Here is a 21,081-nt window from a genome sequence, read left to right as displayed (position 1 = left end):
GTTTATAATACACATGCATATACTACATATACTATTATCATTTAAAATATTGTAGACAGACGCCATCCGACTGTTTTTCCGTCTATTTTTAAATCATCTAGTTTTGTCCATTTGTCCAAAATGTGGCTAGAGACAGTGGCTTGCTTTCTACCTAGTTCCCCCAGTAAAAGCCATTAACCACTGAAGAAACTCAATTCATTTCTGACAGTCATTTAAGGTAAGGTACATCCTTGCCATTCTTAACAATGACTGTGATGTCATCTACGTAAGCCACCGCTTTGAAAAGTTTCATTAATACACCAGGAACAATCAGCCCAAATAGTCTGTAGGTTATGTAAATGCATCACTACCAGCAGGTGACACACACACACACACACACACACTTTTCTCTCGAGTTTGTTTTTCCATTCCAATGGGTGTCCAAGTTACTCCAACAGTCCAAGTTACACTGTCAATCAAATACATCATTGTCCGTGTTCCACCTCGGGGGGTAAATTCAATAAACTATGCGCTAAATAAAAACTGACCTTTAAATAAACAGTATTCATCTATCGAGAATCTATGTTCATGGTTTGTATAGAAGTATTTCCACATATGCATCTGGACACTCGGGCAAGCCAGCTGAGAAGTCGCTCAAGTCGCCGCAGCTAAGTATCGCCTTTTTCTCTCGCGTTTCCTAGTTTAGTTAAGAGTTACATTGATTGTTTACGTGGTTTGTTTAGCTAAGAATGATATATCTTGCACCTGTTTTGTAGTAAGAGCAGCGACTGTTTGTTAGTGAATTTAGCAAGTTACTTAGCACACTCAACACGCCCTGTCTGTAATCAGAAGCTTTACACTGTAGGCTGTGATTATTCGCATGTATCTAGTCAGATGAATGATCTGAAATGCATCAAAAGTCATGGAATGAGAGACTTTCTGGGCGTTGGTGGTATAGTGGTGAGCATAGCTGCCTTCCAAGCAGTTGACCCGGGTTCGATTCCCGGCCAACGCAACGTTTTCTTTCTAGGCTTCCGCCATCACACTTGTGATGCTTCGGGGGAGTTCGACACCATTCAAGCTATTGCGACCCTACTAAGCCTGCACTTACCGCTGTTTTCACTAACACACTTCTGGTGAACCGTTGCGCATGAACAGATGACGAATAGTTCTTGGGATGCTCCTTCCGTATACCTTGAGTGTGACCGTATACCTCGAGTAAACGTTTACTCGGTCTGCTTGAGCAAGTGGGTTGAAATGACGTGTGTAAGCCGAAAGCCAGTAATGTATTTTGATACCAGACATTACAGCTTTCATGACCAGGGGCGCAGCGAGGATTTCAGGGCCCCATGAAAGTAAAAAAGGTAGCTACCGAAGTGTGACCCATCGGGAGGATAGCTAAACCCGGGGGTTATGCCTGTGAGGAGAGGTTGAGGGGTGGATGAGGAAGCTCGCCACTTGATAGGTCCGGTCGTTGAGGTAGGAGGAGAAACAAGTGAGAGCAGTCCCAGAGATTCCAAGGTCAGCGAGGCAGGAGAGGAGGATGGAGTGATCGACGGTGTCAAATGTTGCGGAGAGACCAAGGAGGATGAGGACTGAGGAGAGGGAGGCTGCCCGAGCACAGTTGAGGGAGTCAGTGACTGCCAGGACAGCAGTCTCAGTGGTGTGAGCGGTGTTTGGAAGGCGGATTGCAGAGGATCAAGAAGTGAGAGATGGGAAAGGAATGCAGAGAGCTGACAGTGGAAAGTGAATAAATAAAACAAAACAAGAAGCAATAAAAAACACACAAAACAAATACCAAAATAGGCTAACGCCCATTGCTAGTGATGCAATAAAGGGACACTGTTTGGAATTAATGAGAATTGTGCATTCTTACCGATGCCCCACAACGATCACACCTTTTGATCGATCAGCTATTTAACTCTTTCATCAACCTCCATTACCTATAACATAATTTTGAGAAATGTACTTTTTCTTTCATGTGTGCTGCAGGAAACATCCACTTATTTATAATTCGTTTTATGTCACTTGTTTGCTGCAAGAAAGGCAAGGTGAGTAAGGCTGTAGAACACTGCTACATTATGCATCTTGCACTATGGTGTCGGTAATATAGTTTTTTCGTGCAATACTTATTTATATTGTATTCATAATTCGTTTTGTCACTTGTTTCTTGCATACTGTTTTTATTTTGTGTGGTTTTTTATTGTTTCAAAAATAAAGAAAATCTAAGACATGAAGCTATGCAGTTTCTGTGTGAGTGTATGAACACAATGATCGGTGGTGGAATTGGCTGCGATGCCAGGGGCACCAGCTAAAATCTTGCCTAGGGCATCAAATTGGTCAGGGCCGGCCCAGGGCGGAATGACTGATGTGCGGTCCTAATTAATCGGCTACGTAAATCATTCCTTTTCAACCGAACCTGTAACGCTCAAATAATTAATCTGTATAATTTAAATCTATAATCTCTATGAATTATTCCTCGCAGAAAAGCTACTGGGTCTGGATCACTACTGGATCTGTTAGGAACGGCGCCGTCATTGTTGGGGGACACAGTCAGCTGTCATTTAACTGGGCAGATGAAATACAGTCAGATTGTTAGCCATCTAACTTCAAGTTAACCTGACAGGGAGCAGGTTTGAGATGCTGGACATGCTGCTCTGGAAACATAGCTGGCTGAACTTTAAACTCGCTACGGAGAATGGAAAATCCCGAGTTAATGCCAAGTTATCCTGAAACTTAGCGGGCTAACCTACTTATCCAAGTAGGAAGAACACACCCAGGTGCCTATATGTTGTTGGTTTCTTTACAATGCTTGTGTAACTTAATAATATATATACTTTTCCTTGTGCAGAAAACATATCGGCACAATTCGAACTTATGCAAGTTTTATTGTAGAATACTACTACTAATAATAATAAATACAATTATTTTGATAATAAACACGAAACAGAGACTGATTAGCATACGTTGAGGTTATCAACAAAGCTATTAACTCTTTACCATAATGCATTTTTACTATTAAGTTGTATCTGAAGCATATCATCTTTCGTGAAACTTGATTTGATTGTGTACTTACCCAGCGTTACTTTTAACTTTTCTGTATGTGCACATATTCCTGTTATCCACAAACCACTGTAGTTATTTAAAGCAACTAAACGCAATAACTTCATCGTCACTCTTGTAACATTAAAACCCAATATTCACTGGCGCTGTTTAAACTGTGAATAACTAGGTGAGTGCATGTTTTTTCAGACAATGGCCAATTCTACCTGTTCACCAAAAGCAAGCATGTGCAAATATGTACATTTATTATTTGGACCTTATTATATTAAACCTATTGTAAAATAAAATACAATATTAGTAAAGGCAAATACACTCACCTAAAGGATTATTAGATACACCTGTTCAATTTCTCATTAATGCAATTATCTAACCAACCAATCACATGGCAGTTGCTTCAATGCATTTAGGGGTGTGGTCCTGGTCAAGACAATCTCCTGAACTCCAAACTGGATGTCTGAATGGGAAAGAAAGGTGATTTAAGCAATTTTGAGCGTGGCATGGTTGTTGGTGCCAGACGGGCCGGTCTGAGTATTTCACAATCTGCTCAGTTACTGGGATTTTCACGCACAACCATTTCTAGGGTTTACAAAAAATGGTGTGAAAAGGGAAAAACATCCAGTATGCGGCAGTCCTGTGGGCGAAAATGCCTTGTTGATGCTAGAGGTCAGAGGAGAATGGGCCGACTGATTCAAGCTGATAGAAGAGCAACTTTGACTGAAATAACCACTCATTACAACCGAGGTATGCAGCAAGGCATTTGTGAAGCCACAACACGTACAACCTTGAGGCGGATGGGCTACAACAGCAGAAGACTTCGATTTCTGTTGAGACATTCAGATGGTAGAGTCAGAATTTGGCGTAAACAGAATGAGAACATGGATCCATCATGCCTTGTTACCACTGTGCAGGCTGGTGGTGGTGGTGTAATGGTGTGGGGGATGTCTTCTTGGCACACTTTAGGCCCCTTAGTGCCAATTGGGCATCGTTTAAATGCCACGGCCTACCTGAGCATTGTTTCTGACCATGTCCATCCCTTTATGACCACCATGTACCCATCCACTGATGGCTACTTCCAGCAGGATAATGCACCATGTCACAAAGGTCGAATCATTTCAAATTGGTTTCTTGAACATGACAATGAGTTCACTGTACTAAACTGGCCCCCACAGTCACCAGATCTCGACCCAATTGAGCATCTTTGGGATGTGGTGGAACGGGAGCTTCGTGCCCTGGATGTGCATCCCACAAATCTCGATCAACTGCAAGATGCTATCCTATCAATATGGGCCAACATTTCTAAAGAATGCTTTCAGCACCTTGTTGAATCAATGCCACGTAGAATTAAGGCAGTTCTGAAGGCGAAAGGGGGTAAAACACAGTATTAGTATGGTGTTCCTAATAATCCTTTAGGTGAGTGTATAAGCGGAATATATTTGTTATAAATATAACAGATATAGTTTTATTTTCACTGTATTTTCCATTTTATGGGATTCCAGAATAATTTCTGTATCAAATTTAAACTACTGAGATATCATATTAAAGATATAGGAAAGACCAAACACATGTGCAGTATCCGTTTTTTTTCTTTCTATCTGTAATTTCTGCTTTAAGTTTAACTTGGTATTCACGTCATGCCATGTGTTCTGTGTCATGCTCACTGTCACTATCTCTTTAGCATTCTGTTTAACTTCTTCATCACGTCAATGCTTCAGTTGCCCATTCATTAACCTAATGGTCACTAGCAAAACATCACCATAGTTCCCAATATTTTTCCTTGACGTCCTGTGTTAACTGAAGTTTAAGGACCTCGTGGCGCAACGGTAGCGCGTCTGACTCCAGATCAGAAGGTTGTGTGTTCAAATCACGTCGGGGTCAGTCTTTTACTCTACATTCCCTGTAATATCACTCAATAATTCCTGCTCTGGAGAGTGTTATTAATATCCTAGAATGCAAACGTTGTTAGTCTAAGTAACATGCATCTACACCCGAGAGGATGCATAAAAGTCAGTCTGGTCTCCTGCACGTTGAAATTATATTTGATTTTAAGAATCCGTATCGTTTGTTATATTTTAATCTGCCTTGTTATAGGCTATTAACAGTCGACTGTCACAATCCGTGTTTTATTCACCTGCTGTATAGCTCCCTTTTATGTATTTCTTGTGCTTTCGATTACCGCCTACCCAATACTGTCTCACTTTCTGATCCCTGGTCGACACAATTCATACACTAATAAAAACGTATAGAAATACTTTAGATAACATCAACACTACTAGGTAATAATAGTAGATGGGATTCAATGTTCATTTCTCGGTTCATGTTTGAGCGATTCCGAGGCCTCGCTAAGGTGCCTTTTAGTGATGCGCTAAGGTCGCTGCACTGTGGCGCGGCACACCGACCCCCCAGGATGTTGCCATATTATTAGGAATATTATTAGGGTTCCACTGTACAAGATCTGCTGCCGTGCTCGGCATTACCAGCAGCTTATCCAGACGGAGGCGCCGGGTGTCACAGAGAGATGCAGGTCGGTGCTGCTAGTGGAGCGAGTCACTCATACTTTGACAATCACTCTTTGGGTGCATCGGGGTGTGTATATTGAAGTCACTAGACTTTCATTGACGTACACGGAGTAGCCTACACAGCATCAGCTGAGTTTGCGCCTGTAGAAAAGCCTGGCTGAATTTCTGCCAGCCCCAGCTCCTCTAGTCCAATAGTGCTATTAGTCAGCAACACAAGATGGCAGTCACACACAAGGTGCTTGAACTTGAGACTGAGAAAGTTTCCAGCTGTTGGAGCGCACCGCTTTCTACGTGGCACTAGTGTAAAGATGTCACTAATGTAAGTTTGTTCGAGATATGATTCTCTCTTAGAGTGCGAGAGGTCCTGGTTTAAAATGCCTTTCTTTTACGGTTTTCTTAATTTCTCATTGTATAAAACACATTATTATTATTTTTATTTCTTGGCAGACGCCCTTATGCAGGGCGACTTGCAACATAAGTGCAAGAATACAGTTAAGTACAAGGCATCAAACATTACAAATTCAAATTTACATTAAACAAAGCAATTCAAGATAATACATTTTACAACTTCCAATGCATACAGTTAAGTACAGTAAGTGCAGTCATACATTGTGAAAAGTAAAGCTAAGTGCCGTCAAGATGTAAGACAATTGTCGAAATCATGTATTTGGCCAGTGAATAAGATCTCTTCTCCTCTCATCAGCATTTTATTATGGTATTACCCCTTTTCTGTAAAGATTAGTTTATAATACACATGCATATACTACATATACTATTATCATTTAAAATATTGTAGACAGACGCCATCCGACTGTTTTTCCGTCTATTTTTAAATCATCTAGTTTTGTCCATTTGTCCAAAATGTGGCTAGAGACAGTGGCTTGCTTTCTACCTAGTTCCCCCAGTAAAAGCCATTAACCACTGAAGAAACTCAATTCATTTCTGACAGTCATTTAAGGTAAGGTACATCCTTGCCATTCTTAACAATGACTGTGATGTCATCTACGTAAGCCACCGCTTTGAAAAGTTTCATTAATACACCAGGAACAATCAGCCCAAATAGTCTGTAGGTTATGTAAATGCATCACTACCAGCAGGTGACACACACACACACACACACACACTTTTCTCTCGAGTTTGTTTTTCCATTCCAATGGGTGTCCAAGTTACTCCAACAGTCCAAGTTACACTGTCAATCAAATACATCATTGTCCGTGTTCCACCTCGGGGGGTAAATTCAATAAACTATGCGCTAAATAAAAACTGACCTTTAAATAAACAGTATTCATCTATCGAGAATCTATGTTCATGGTTTGTATAGAAGTATTTCCACATATGCATCTGGACACTCGGGCAAGCCAGCTGAGAAGTCGCTCAAGTCGCCGCAGCTAAGTATCGCCTTTTTCTCTCGCGTTTCCTAGTTTAGTTAAGAGTTACATTGATTGTTTACGTGGTTTGTTTAGCTAAGAATGATATATCTTGCACCTGTTTTGTAGTAAGAGCAGCGACTGTTTGTTAGTGAATTTAGCAAGTTACTTAGCACACTCAACACGCCCTGTCTGTAATCAGAAGCTTTACACTGTAGGCTGTGATTATTCGCATGTATCTAGTCAGATGAATGATCTGAAATGCATCAAAAGTCATGGAATGAGAGACTTTCTGGGCGTTGGTGGTATAGTGGTGAGCATAGCTGCCTTCCAAGCAGTTGACCCGGGTTCGATTCCCGGCCAACGCAACGTTTTCTTTCTAGGCTTCCGCCATCACACTTGTGATGCTTCGGGGGAGTTCGACACCATTCAAGCTATTGCGACCCTACTAAGCCTGCACTTACCGCTGTTTTCACTAACACACTTCTGGTGAACCGTTGCGCATGAACAGATGACGAATAGTTCTTGGGATGCTCCTTCCGTATACCTTGAGTGTGACCGTATACCTCGAGTAAACGTTTACTCGGTCTGCTTGAGCAAGTGGGTTGAAATGACGTGTGTAAGCCGAAAGCCAGTAATGTATTTTGATACCAGACATTACAGCTTTCATGACCAGGGGCGCAGCGAGGATTTCAGGGCCCCATGAAAGTAAAAAAGGTAGCTACCGAAGTGTGACCCATCGGGAGGATAGCTAAACCCGGGGGTTATGCCTGTGAGGAGAGGTTGAGGGGTGGATGAGGAAGCTCGCCACTTGATAGGTCCGGTCGTTGAGGTAGGAGGAGAAACAAGTGAGAGCAGTCCCAGAGATTCCAAGGTCAGCGAGGCAGGAGAGGAGGATGGAGTGATCGACGGTGTCAAATGTTGCGGAGAGACCAAGGAGGATGAGGACTGAGGAGAGGGAGGCTGCCCGAGCACAGTTGAGGGAGTCAGTGACTGCCAGGACAGCAGTCTCAGTGGTGTGAGCGGTGTTTGGAAGGCGGATTGCAGAGGATCAAGAAGTGAGAGATGGGAAAGGAATGCAGAGAGCTGACAGTGGAAAGTGAATAAATAAAACAAAACAAGAAGCAATAAAAAACACACAAAACAAATACCAAAATAGGCTAACGCCCATTGCTAGTGATGCAATAAAGGGACACTGTTTGGAATTAATGAGAATTGTGCATTCTTACCGATGCCCCACAACGATCACACCTTTTGATCGATCAGCTATTTAACTCTTTCATCAACCTCCATTACCTATAACATAATTTTGAGAAATGTACTTTTTCTTTCATGTGTGCTGCAGGAAACATCCACTTATTTATAATTCGTTTTATGTCACTTGTTTGCTGCAAGAAAGGCAAGGTGAGTAAGGCTGTAGAACACTGCTACATTATGCATCTTGCACTATGGTGTCGGTAATATAGTTTTTTCGTGCAATACTTATTTATATTGTATTCATAATTCGTTTTGTCACTTGTTTCTTGCATACTGTTTTTATTTTGTGTGGTTTTTTATTGTTTCAAAAATAAAGAAAATCTAAGACATGAAGCTATGCAGATTCTGTGTGAGTGTATGAACACAATGATCGGTGGTGGAATTGGCTGCGATGCCAGGGGCACCAGCTAAAATCTTGCCTAGGGCATCAAATTGGTCAGGGCCGGCCCAGGGCGGAATGACTGATGTGCGGTCCTAATTAATCGGCTACGTAAATCATTCCTTTTCAACCGAACCTGTAACGCTCAAATAATTAATCTGTATAATTTAAATCTATAATCTCTATGAATTATTCCTCGCAGAAAAGCTACTGGGTCTGGATCACTACTGGATCTGTTAGGAACGGCGCCGTCATTGTTGGGGGACACAGTCAGCTGTCATTTAACTGGGCAGATGAAATACAGTCAGATTGTTAGCCATCTAACTTCAAGTTAACCTGACAGGGAGCAGGTTTGAGATGCTGGACATGCTGCTCTGGAAACATAGCTGGCTGAACTTTAAACTCGCTACGGAGAATGGAAAATCCCGAGTTAATGCCAAGTTATCCTGAAACTTAGCGGGCTAACCTACTTATCCAAGTAGGAAGAACACACCCAGGTGCCTATATGTTGTTGGTTTCTTTACAATGCTTGTGTAACTTAATAATATATATACTTTTCCTTGTGCAGAAAACATATCGGCACAATTCGAACTTATGCAAGTTTTATTGTAGAATACTACTACTAATAATAATAAATACAATTATTTTGATAATAAACACGAAACAGAGACTGATTAGCATACGTTGAGGTTATCAACAAAGCTATTAACTCTTTACCATAATGCATTTTTACTATTAAGTTGTATCTGAAGCATATCATCTTTCGTGAAACTTGATTTGATTGTGTACTTACCCAGCGTTACTTTTAACTTTTCTGTATGTGCACATATTCCTGTTATCCACAAACCACTGTAGTTATTTAAAGCAACTAAACGCAATAACTTCATCGTCACTCTTGTAACATTAAAACCCAATATTCACTGGCGCTGTTTAAACTGTGAATAACTAGGTGAGTGCATGTTTTTTCAGACAATGGCCAATTCTACCTGTTCACCAAAAGCAAGCATGTGCAAATATGTACATTTATTATTTGGACCTTATTATATTAAACCTATTGTAAAATAAAATACAATATTAGTAAAGGCAAATACACTCACCTAAAGGATTATTAGATACACCTGTTCAATTTCTCATTAATGCAATTATCTAACCAACCAATCACATGGCAGTTGCTTCAATGCATTTAGGGGTGTGGTCCTGGTCAAGACAATCTCCTGAACTCCAAACTGGATGTCTGAATGGGAAAGAAAGGTGATTTAAGCAATTTTGAGCGTGGCATGGTTGTTGGTGCCAGACGGGCCGGTCTGAGTATTTCACAATCTGCTCAGTTACTGGGATTTTCACGCACAACCATTTCTAGGGTTTACAAAAAATGGTGTGAAAAGGGAAAAACATCCAGTATGCGGCAGTCCTGTGGGCGAAAATGCCTTGTTGATGCTAGAGGTCAGAGGAGAATGGGCCGACTGATTCAAGCTGATAGAAGAGCAACTTTGACTGAAATAACCACTCATTACAACCGAGGTATGCAGCAAGGCATTTGTGAAGCCACAACACGTACAACCTTGAGGCGGATGGGCTACAACAGCAGAAGACTTCGATTTCTGTTGAGACATTCAGATGGTAGAGTCAGAATTTGGCGTAAACAGAATGAGAACATGGATCCATCATGCCTTGTTACCACTGTGCAGGCTGGTGGTGGTGGTGTAATGGTGTGGGGGATGTCTTCTTGGCACACTTTAGGCCCCTTAGTGCCAATTGGGCATCGTTTAAATGCCACGGCCTACCTGAGCATTGTTTCTGACCATGTCCATCCCTTTATGACCACCATGTACCCATCCACTGATGGCTACTTCCAGCAGGATAATGCACCATGTCACAAAGGTCGAATCATTTCAAATTGGTTTCTTGAACATGACAATGAGTTCACTGTACTAAACTGGCCCCCACAGTCACCAGATCTCGACCCAATTGAGCATCTTTGGGATGTGGTGGAACGGGAGCTTCGTGCCCTGGATGTGCATCCCACAAATCTCGATCAACTGCAAGATGCTATCCTATCAATATGGGCCAACATTTCTAAAGAATGCTTTCAGCACCTTGTTGAATCAATGCCACGTAGAATTAAGGCAGTTCTGAAGGCGAAAGGGGGTAAAACACAGTATTAGTATGGTGTTCCTAATAATCCTTTAGGTGAGTGTATAAGCGGAATATATTTGTTATAAATATAACAGATATAGTTTTATTTTCACTGTATTTTCCATTTTATGGGATTCCAGAATAATTTCTGTATCAAATTTAAACTACTGAGATATCATATTAAAGATATAGGAAAGACCAAACACATGTGCAGTATCCGTTTTTTTTCTTTCTATCTGTAATTTCTGCTTTAAGTTTAACTTGGTATTCACGTCATGCCATGTGTTCTGTGTCATGCTCACTGTCACTATCTCTTTAGCATTCTGTTTAACTTCTTCATCACGTCAATGCTTCAGTTGCCCATTCATTAACCTAATGGTCACTAGCAAAACATCACCATAGTTCCCAATATTTTTCCTTGACGTCCTGTGTTAACTGAAGTTTAAGGACCTCGTGGCGCAACGGTAGCGCGTCTGACTCCAGATCAGAAGGTTGTGTGTTCAAATCACGTCGGGGTCAGTCTTTTACTCTACATTCCCTGTAATATCACTCAATAATTCCTGCTCTGGAGAGTGTTATTAATATCCTAGAATGCATACGTTGTTAGTCTAAGTAACATGCATCTACACCCGAGAGGATGCATAAAAGTCAGTCTGGTCTCCTGCACGTTGAAATTATATTTGATTTTAAGAATCCGTATCGTTTGTTATATTTTAATCTGCCTTGTTATAGGCTATTAACAGTCGACTGTCACAATCCGTGTTTTATTCACCTGCTGTATAGCTCCCTTTTATGTATTTCTTGTGCTTTCGATTACCGCCTACCCAATACTGTCTCACTTTCTGATCCCTGGTCGACACAATTCATACACTAATAAAAACGTATAGAAATACTTTAGATAACATCAACACTACTAGGTAATAATAGTAGATGGGATTCAATGTTCATTTCTCGGTTCATGTTTGAGCGATTCCGAGGCCTCGCTAAGGTGCCTTTTAGTGATGCGCTAAGGTCGCTGCACTGTGGCGCGGCACACCGACCCCCCAGGATGTTGCCATATTATTAGGAATATTATTAGGGTTCCACTGTACAAGATCTGCTGCCGTGCTCGGCATTACCAGCAGCTTATCCAGACGGAGGCGCCGGGTGTCACAGAGAGATGCAGGTCGGTGCTGCTAGTGGAGCGAGTCACTCATACTTTGACAATCACTCTTTGGGTGCATCGGGGTGTGTATATTGAAGTCACTAGACTTTCATTGACGTACACGGAGTAGCCTACACAGCATCAGCTGAGTTTGCGCCTGTAGAAAAGCCTGGCTGAATTTCTGCCAGCCCCAGCTCCTCTAGTCCAATAGTGCTATTAGTCAGCAACACTAGATGGCAGTCACACACAAGGTGCTTGAACTTGAGACTGAGAAAGTTTCCAGCTGTTGGAGCGCACCGCTTTCTACGTGGCACTAGTGTAAAGATGTCACTAATGTAAGTTTGTTCGAGATATGATTCTCTCTTAGAGTGCGAGAGGTCCTGGTTTAAAATGCCTTTCTTTTACGGTTATCTTAATTTCTCATTGTATAAAACACATTATTATTATTTTTATTTCTTGGCAGACGCCCTTATGCAGGGCGACTTGCAACATAAGTGCAAGAATACAGTTAAGTACAAGGCATCAAACATTACAAATTCAAATTTACATTAAACAAAGCAATTCAAGATAATACATTTTACAACTTCCAATGTATACAGTTAAGTACAGTAAGTGCAGTCATACATTGTGAAAAGTAAAGCTAAGTGCCGTCAAGATGTACGACAATTGTCGAAATCATGTATTTGGCCAGTGAATAAGATCTCTTCTCCTCTCATCAGCATTTTATTATGGTATTACCCCTTTTATGTAAAGATTAGTTTATAATGCACATGCATATACTACATATACTATTATCATTTAAAATATTGTAGACAGACGCCATCCGACTGTCTATCCGTCTATTTTTAAATCCATCTAGTTTTGTCCATTTGTCCAAAATGTGGCTAGAGACAGTGGCTTGCTTTCTACCTAGTTCCCCCAGTAAAAGCCATTAACCACTGAAGAAACTCAATTCATTTCTGACAGTCATTTAAGGTAAGGTACATCCTTGCCATTCTTAACAATGACTGTGATGTCATCTACGTAAGCCACCGCTTTGAAAAGTTTCATTAATACACCAGGAACAATCAGCCCAAATAGTCTGTAGGTTATGTAAATGCATCACTACCAGCAGGTGACACACACACACACACACACACACTTTTTTCTCGAGTTTGTTTTTCCATTCCAATGGGTGTCCAAGTTACTCCAACAGTCCAAGTTACACTGTCAATCAAATACATAATTGTCCGTGTTCCACCTCGGGGGGTAAATTCAATAAACTATGCGCTAAATAAAAACTGACCTTTAAATAAACAGTATTCATCTATCGAGAATCTATGTTCATGGTTTGTATAGAAGTATTTCCACATATGCATCTGGACACTCGGGCAAGCCAGCTGAGAAGTCGTTCAAGTCGCCGCAGCTAAGTATCGCCTTTTTCTCTCGCGTTTCCTAGTTTAGTTAAGAGTTACATTGATTGTTTACGTGGTTTGTTTAGCTAAGAATGATATATCTTGCACCTGTTTTGTAGTAAGAGCAGCGACTGTTTGTTAGTGAATTTAGCAAGTTACTTAGCACACTCAACACGCCCTGTCTGTAATCAGAAGCTTTACACTGTAGGCTGTGATTATTCGCATGTATCTAGTCAGATGAATGATCTGAAATGCATCAAAAGTCATGGAATGAGAGACTTTCCGGGCATTGGTGGTATAGTGGTGAGCATAGCTGCCTTCCAAGCAGTTGACCCGGGTTCGATTCCCGGCCAACGCAACGTTTTCTTTCTAGGCTTCCGCCATCACACTTGTGATGCTTCGGGGGAGTTCGACACCATTCAAGCTATTGCGACCCTACTAAGCCTGCACTTACCGCTGTTTTCACTAACACACTTCTGGTGAACCGTTGCGCATGAACAGATGACGAATAAATGGCCTTACACTAGTATCCCACAGCACCAGCTTCGTCTGTAGAAAAACAAAGGTTCCTCTGCCTGCTGCAGGATACCCACATCACACTTGACTCGCAGACCTTTACTGCGCCCTCTTGCTTCACGTGGGCCGTGCTCCCAGAAGCGCTGTAACATACATGTGCACTTGCGTGCAAAAGTATTCGGTATTACATTTATTTGACGTGTTCATTGCTTGAATATACTTTAAAAGCTAATACACTCCTCTCCATGCTCACCAACAACAATGTTGGCGACGATGACGGCTAAAGTAAGGAGAAATAGAAATGCCACTTCCATTCACTCCAATTACTATTGTTGTTATTATTACAAGGGAAAACTATGACCCTTGGTCATCAGTGTCTTGGGCGGACAGTTATGTCATTTAACAACATCCAAGATACCCGAGCCATCGGTCAGTCAGCACCGCTAGATGGCGGCAGTCAGACACTCATGCAATGTTTGAAGGAGAAAGTGTTCAAATAGAGGAGCGCACAACTCTCTACGTGGCACCGATGTTAACTAGTTTTCACAGAAACCTGTGCTATGTGGCTCGTTGGTCTAGGGGTATGATTCAAAGGGTTCAAATCCCGGACGAGCCCTTTGTTTTAGTCTTCTCTCATTCATTTTCATTTTGACAGGGTACTTTTGCCAACATGAAAAACATTTCCTTCATGTATCATGACTTCATTATGGTAATATCTCATTTCGTATGTTTCCAAATAGGCCTCTTAACAATCATCTACAAGCCTACATATACCAGCATGATTTCATACAATGTGCACGATATGTAGTCCATGTCTGTCTCTCTGTCTCTCTAGATATATGTTTATAATTGAGTTGATGATAGTTGCATCTGTGCGCCAAACTGTGTCTGAGCAGCAGACTGTAACTTGAAATAATTGCATGAAAATGTCTGTATCTTCTTAATTTTATGCAGGTTAGTTCAGCTAGTAAGAAAGGTCACTATCTTTTTTTTATCTTTTTCTGTAACTAAACCATTCAGTCTTTCTACATGATGCCGTAAATCCAACATTTCCCCAATTCGCTCCCTGCGAGAAGACAATGCGGTGTGCAATGAAAGTGATAGCCTGTCACTTGGCACTTCAGTTCTGCGTACCACCAAGTCTTATTAGACTCCTTAGTTCTAACTGCAAGTTCCCTGCCATGTCCATGAAAGGGGATTGAGTCCGTATTGAACCATTATCTAAAACACAAAACTATGAGAAAGCTTTCGTGATCTATTGGTGCGCATCGCTACCTTCCGAGTAGTGGCCAGTACTACTACTACTAAAGGTAATTATATTAAGGAACGAATGAACGAAAGAGAGAGTATCATTACTCAGTACACTTAGAGGCTATGTGTGTACTAGTAACTTGTTACTTGATTTAAGTCACGAAAAGTCGCATCCAACGTCAGTCCCATCCTATGTAATGTGTGATGTCCAGAGCCGGCCCTAGCCATTTGGGGGCCATATGCGAGATTTGATAGTAGCCCCAGAACCATCCCCCCTCTCGATGAAAAACATTTTAGTGGTGCCCATGTTTATGGCGTATAGAGAATGTTTAGTTAAAACTAAAATAAACACAAACATTTAAATAATGCACATCACAGAACATGTATTGCACTTTAACATACACTGTACTTGTTGAAGAAATTGATGTAATAATCAATACAAATGTAAATAGTGCACTATGCATATTGAAATCAGAGCAATAACTAATAAACTGTTTAGGTAAAATAACATCCACACCAAAAATACTCAATACTGAAAATACTATAGTGCACAAAAAACTGAATTTAAATAATACAATTCTATCAATAATCATTAGCTGACAACTGGCAAACTACTGCAGTACTTAACTACTAGCTGATCATTATCATCATTTGGATGGCAACTGGCAGTAGGCTAGCTAGCAAAGTGAGCTGGATTATTACTTTATAATGATATATAATTTATAAAGACATGTAAATTCCTCACAAAGTTATGACTTAAAGTCCCACTGCTTGGAATTTAGAAAACACAGAACATCACTAAAGTTCCCCTGACATTATCTTTATAAACTCCACCACAATATACATTATATCCATCATATTTACATTACATTTAGCATACATATCCCTGACGCGTGTATTGACCTCACTGGAGACAATATGCTCGAGTCACAGATTAAATGCCCCTCTCCCTCTCGGGTTTACATGGTCTTAGTTTATTGCACTAGAGACGAGTTGTTTACCCGCAGCACTGCACAGGGCAAAGGACTGTCTTGTGCATTGCGCCTTGTTTAATACTTTGTTTTAATGATCTTACCGAGTGGTTTTTTACGTCACTGGTGGGGCTACAAAGCCATGAATCGAAGTGTTTTATCAAGTTAGGATTAAAACACGATGTACAGTACTGAACAGTGTACAACAGACCCACAACAATTTAGAGAGCATAATGATAAAGGATACCACTGATCCGCATTAACCATGAAACGTCCATCAGCAATGTACTTTACCTTGAAACCCACAATAAATGGACCAGACCGTTACCTTGCACTTTTAAAATGCGTCCATTTCGGGAATGTTACATGGATACCATCATCTCAGACATTAGATTTTGCACGTAAACTGTGGGCTTAGATCGTGGAAAATTGTGCATGTTTTCAAAATTTCTACGCCATTTACTGGTGTTCTTGGGATGCTCCTTCTGTGTGACCGTATACCTCGAGTAAACGTTTACTCGGTCTGCTTGAGCAAGTGGGTTGAAATGACGTGTGTAAGCCGAAAGCCAGTAATGTATTTTGATACCAGACATTACAGCTTTCATGACCAGGGGCGCAGCGAGGATTTCAGGGCCCCATGAAAGTAAAAAAGGTAGTTACCGAAATGTGACCCATCGGGAGGATAGCTAAACCCGGGGGTTATGCCTGTGAGGAGAGGTTGAGGGGTGGATGAGGAAGCTCGCCACTTGATAGGTCCGGTCGTTGAGGTAGGAGGAGAAACAAGTGAGAGCAGTCCCAGAGATTCCAAGGTCAGCGAGGCAGGAGAGGAGGATGGAGTGATCGACGGTGTCAAATGTTGCGGAGAGACCAAGGAGGATGAGGATTGAGGAGAGGGAGGCTGCCCGAGCACAGTTGAGGGAGTCAGTGACTGCCAGGACAGCAGTCTCAGTGGTGTGAGCGGTGTTTGGAAGGCGGATTGCAGAGGATCAAGAAGTGAGAGATGGGAAAGGAATGCAGAGAGCTGACAGTGGACCGCACGCTCGAGGGTCTTTGAGAGGAAGGGGAGTAGGGCGACAGGGCAGAGACAGGTGCCTCTGAGGAGAGGTGAGGTCAAGGGTAGGTTTCTTGAGGAGTGGGATGACCGCAGCTTGTTTAAATGCAAGAGGGGAAACAGCCAGAGAGGAGTGAGGAGTTGAGGAGGGAGGAGAAGAAGGGAAGTTGAAATGGAGCAGACGCTTGCAGGAGGCGAGTAGAGAGAGGGTCCAGGGGACATATTATGGGTTTGTGACCTAGGAGGAGAGAGGAAAGTTCAGAGTCTGAGAGAGGAGAGAATGAAGAAATGGAAGCTTGATCGGTGGGAGACTTGGGCAGGGTGGGAGTGGAGAGGAGACTGTTGAAGAGCTTGTGGATGTCTGTGATCTTGTAGAAGAATGAGGCAAAATGATGAGGTGAGATGAGATGAGGGAGGAGGGGGGAGATGAGAGAGAAGGTGGAGTAAAGCTTGCAGGGGTTGTGGACAGTGGATTCAAAGAATGACTGGAAGTAAGACTGAGGTGAGCGAGGAGGGGAATGTGGGCAGTAGAGAGTGGTAGAGTGCGAGGGTCGCTGGAGTTTGGATCTCTTCCACTTGTGCTCAGTTCTGCGCAGACTGGATCAGGTTGAGCGGAGAACAGAAGAGATCCAAGGCTGAGGAGGGGAGGGACGGACAGAACGAGACGGTGTAAATGAAGAACTTTTTCCTGAAATCAGGAGCGATTCAAACTTCCGGTTTGAAATAGCTGTAGAACTGTCGCTATTTCGGTTGGAATTTCATGAATAAATTAATATAGGGACAACCTATGGACTGCCTACAAGACGCACAATCCCAAGAAAAAGGGAGCAAAGTCGATCCACGAATTGTTTATGAAGGCAAAATAAAAATAGGCAATTAACCAATCGTGAAGCATGAACCGATTCCAAAGTACAACAACCCTGCTAGCACATTGCCTCAATGCTGTAGCAATATAAATTATATTGCTACAATGTTATTGGCAATGTTGTGTGTTAGCAGGGAATACCTGTACAGTTTTTTTCCAACAATCTGCAAAGTTAAATACTGGTGCTGAAAAATTAGGTACTAATAAAACAGAAGTATTTGGCACACACAAGTAATGTGTGTTGGTTCGGCAGTTACTGCTCTCAGGAAGGTAATGTGACTGCCTCCCGTCTCCCCAAAGCTCCCGTCATTGATGAAGCAGGCGTGACCGCACCTTCCCAAGCTCTTCACTATGACTTCACATCTTGTCGCTATTAAAATCTAGGATGTGTCACAGAGTGGAAGTTATACAGTACCACTGGGGGGTAAAACTTATGGAAGCACGACTACACCACCTAGCGGTTGTCTACAGCCGCTAGGACCCATTGGGAGGTTGTCGATTGCCCAAATATGCCCATTTTGCATTTACTACCTCAATTCTCCCTTCGATTTAGGTTATTTAAATTGGGGAATCTCAAGCCAGGAGCACACCACAGACCACACAAGACAGGTATACAATTAACTGGATTACAAATCTCTAATATAAAATCCATCAGACTTCCTCTTTATGTTAAAAAGACAAAAAAGTTCAAACTAAAAAATGCATTCGTGGAGGGTTCTGTTGGTCTCCTCCGGCAGCACCAGGAGCTGGAATGGGGCAGGCAATAGTCCACGTGTCCTAGTACAAAGTAATGAGGGGCTCCGACAAAAATTCAGCTTCTGCTCTGGTCCGGGTTTGGCAATACAAAGAAATTACAATGTCCATGTACAGTCCAAGAAAACAATGGCCGAGTAAAAAAAAAAAAAAACAGGTTGTTTGTTGTTATCCTTTGAAACACTACTGTAGTTCAAAAAGCCTGTACGCTATCCCTTCTCTGGACATTCTCGCTAGCGTTGCAGAGGTCGCCTCAGCTCTCCTCTGGGTCTCTTAGCCCTTTCCGTTACTTGTCCATCAAGTCCTTCGTTCGCCTTTGGCTCCACGTTTCGTTCCCGTTGCTCTGCAATCCCGTCCCCCCCAGCTCCACCCCGGGAGCATTTTATCTCCAGCCTAACAGGTGCTCCTCATGGTCAATTATTGAATTTCGTAGAACCTGGCGAATAAGCGGGTACTCTCATGAATGCGTGATTAGCCATGTGTATATTTAAATCAATCAATCGTAAATAAAACTCGTGCATTTCCGTGAAGTGGGGCGGGACATTCAAAGTAAACAAACGTGATTTTAATGGGAATAATGTGATAATATAAGAGGTTTAAAGTGAATTAATAAAACAAAACAAAAAGCAATCAAAAACACACAAAACAAATACCAAAATAGGCTAACGCCCATTGCTAGTGATGCAGTAAAGGGACACTGTTTGGAATGAATGAGAATTGTGCATTCTTACCGATGCCCCACAACGATCACACCTTTTGATCGATCAGCTATTTAACTCTTTCATCAACCTCCATTACCTATAACATAATTCTGAGAAATATACCTTTTCTTTCAAGTGTGCTGCAGGAAACATCCACTTATTTATAATTCGTTTTATGTCACTTGTTTGCTGCAAGAAAGGCAAGGCGGTAAGGCTGTAGAACACTGCTACATTATGCATCTTGCACTATGGTGTCGGTAATATAGTTTTTTCGTGCAATACTTATTTATATTGTATTCATAATTCGTTTTGTCACTTGTTTCTTGCATACTGTTTTTATTTTGTGTGTTTTTTTCTTGTTTCAAACATAAAGAAAATCTAAGACATGAAGCTATGCAGTTTCTGTGTAAGTGTATGAACACAATGATCGGTGGTGGAATTGGCTGCGATGCAAGGGGACCAGCTAAAATCTTGCCTAGGGCATCAAATTGGTCAGGGCCGGCCCAGGGCGGAATGACTGATGTGAGTAGATAGTAGGTTTTTTTGGGCGCGGCCTATTTTGTTATGACGTATGCCCTAAGCTTATTAATATTCCTACGTCATAATCGGGGGGCGTGATTTTAGAGTTATTTCCTTAATTATTCCTACGTCATATCCGTCAGAAAGTGTACACCCCTAAAACCCTGAACAACAAGGCCCCCCATAACCGGTTGTTCTTGTTGTTCTTGTTGGTCAACTGTAGAGTGTGAATGGGTCGGCTCTTCCTGTAGCGGTTGGGGGTCTTTTTTAAATATACATGTAAGGGGCCCAGGTCTTAACAATGCCATTTTGAATAGTGCGTTTATCATATTCACACTGTCTCTGTCTCTGTCTCTGTCTGTCTCTCTCTCTCTGTCTCTCTCGCCCAAGCATTTTATAAGATCAACAAGTTCTGTTGTCTGTAATGGTCCCAGGTCTTAACAATGCCATTTTGAATAGTGCGTTTATCATATTCACACTGGCTCTGTCTCTGTCTGTCTCTATATCTCTCTCTCTCGCCCAATCATTTTATAAGATCAACAAGTTCTGTTGTCTGTAATGGTCACAGGTCCTAACAATTCCTGTTATGCATAGGGTACTTATGTTAACCCCAATGTATATGGCTCTGTCTCTCCCCTCAAATTTAATTAAAAATAAAATTAAAAAAAAGAGGGTGTGTGTGTGTGTGGGTGTTTGTGGGTATAGGTTAATTGTATTTGTAAAAAAAAAAAAAAAAAAAAAAAAAGCTGTGGTTATATTTTATCTCACACATAATGTGTTCATTCGTTTTACTTAAATACATTCTAGGGTCTTAAAGCTCATAAGAGGTAGACTTAAGATAAGGATATGTTTTTAAGGTATTTTAGCAGGCTCAATCCCTGATGATAAGGAATCATTTAAAAAATAAAAACAACTGATCACTCAATGCTAAATAGATCACAACACTCAAGGCTAAATCACTCACACCACGGGGGACGGGGGTGGGCTCAGACAAACGTAGGCATGGCGTGTGGTCTCAAAACATTCAGAATACTTTTAAACTATATAATTTATAAGCTTTGTAAAATAAACCCAAATATCTCTTTTGTGGGGATAAACGCTGTTCTGAGTAGTTTGTGACTTGTTTAATACCAAACAAAGCATCGCTATTAAAAAAAAAAAAAAAAAAAAAAAATCACTGTAAAAGCGCTACTTATTTTAGATCTTTATAGTTATTTTC

General features: G+C 41.5%; 5 non-coding genes across 5 annotated transcripts; all 5 read left to right on the top strand.

Annotated features, from left to right (window-relative positions):
• The first annotated feature begins 922 nt into the window (after positions 1-922).
• trnag-ucc (transfer RNA glycine (anticodon UCC)) lies at positions 923-994 on the top strand. Its single transcript has one exon. It is a non-coding gene; the product is annotated as a tRNA-Gly (tRNA).
• A 3,851-nt stretch (positions 995-4,845) lies between these two features.
• Positions 4,846-4,917, top strand: trnaw-cca (transfer RNA tryptophan (anticodon CCA)). The gene has a single exon. It is a non-coding gene; the product is annotated as a tRNA-Trp (tRNA).
• A 2,304-nt stretch (positions 4,918-7,221) lies between these two features.
• On the top strand, positions 7,222-7,293 carry trnag-ucc (transfer RNA glycine (anticodon UCC)). The gene has a single exon. It is a non-coding gene; the product is annotated as a tRNA-Gly (tRNA).
• A 3,851-nt stretch (positions 7,294-11,144) lies between these two features.
• Positions 11,145-11,216, top strand: trnaw-cca (transfer RNA tryptophan (anticodon CCA)). The gene has a single exon. It is a non-coding gene; the product is annotated as a tRNA-Trp (tRNA).
• A 2,305-nt stretch (positions 11,217-13,521) lies between these two features.
• Positions 13,522-13,593, top strand: trnag-ucc (transfer RNA glycine (anticodon UCC)). The gene has a single exon. It is a non-coding gene; the product is annotated as a tRNA-Gly (tRNA).
• Positions 13,594-21,081: the final 7,488 nt, after the last annotated feature.

The sequence above is a fragment of the Amia ocellicauda genome, chromosome 19 (genome assembly GCF_036373705.1).
Source record: "Amia ocellicauda isolate fAmiCal2 chromosome 19, fAmiCal2.hap1, whole genome shotgun sequence".
NCBI classification, from domain to species: Eukaryota; Metazoa; Chordata; class Actinopteri; order Amiiformes; family Amiidae; genus Amia; species Amia ocellicauda.
The sequence above is the reverse complement of the archived record's forward strand: the minus strand, read 5'-3'. Positions and strand labels throughout refer to the sequence as shown.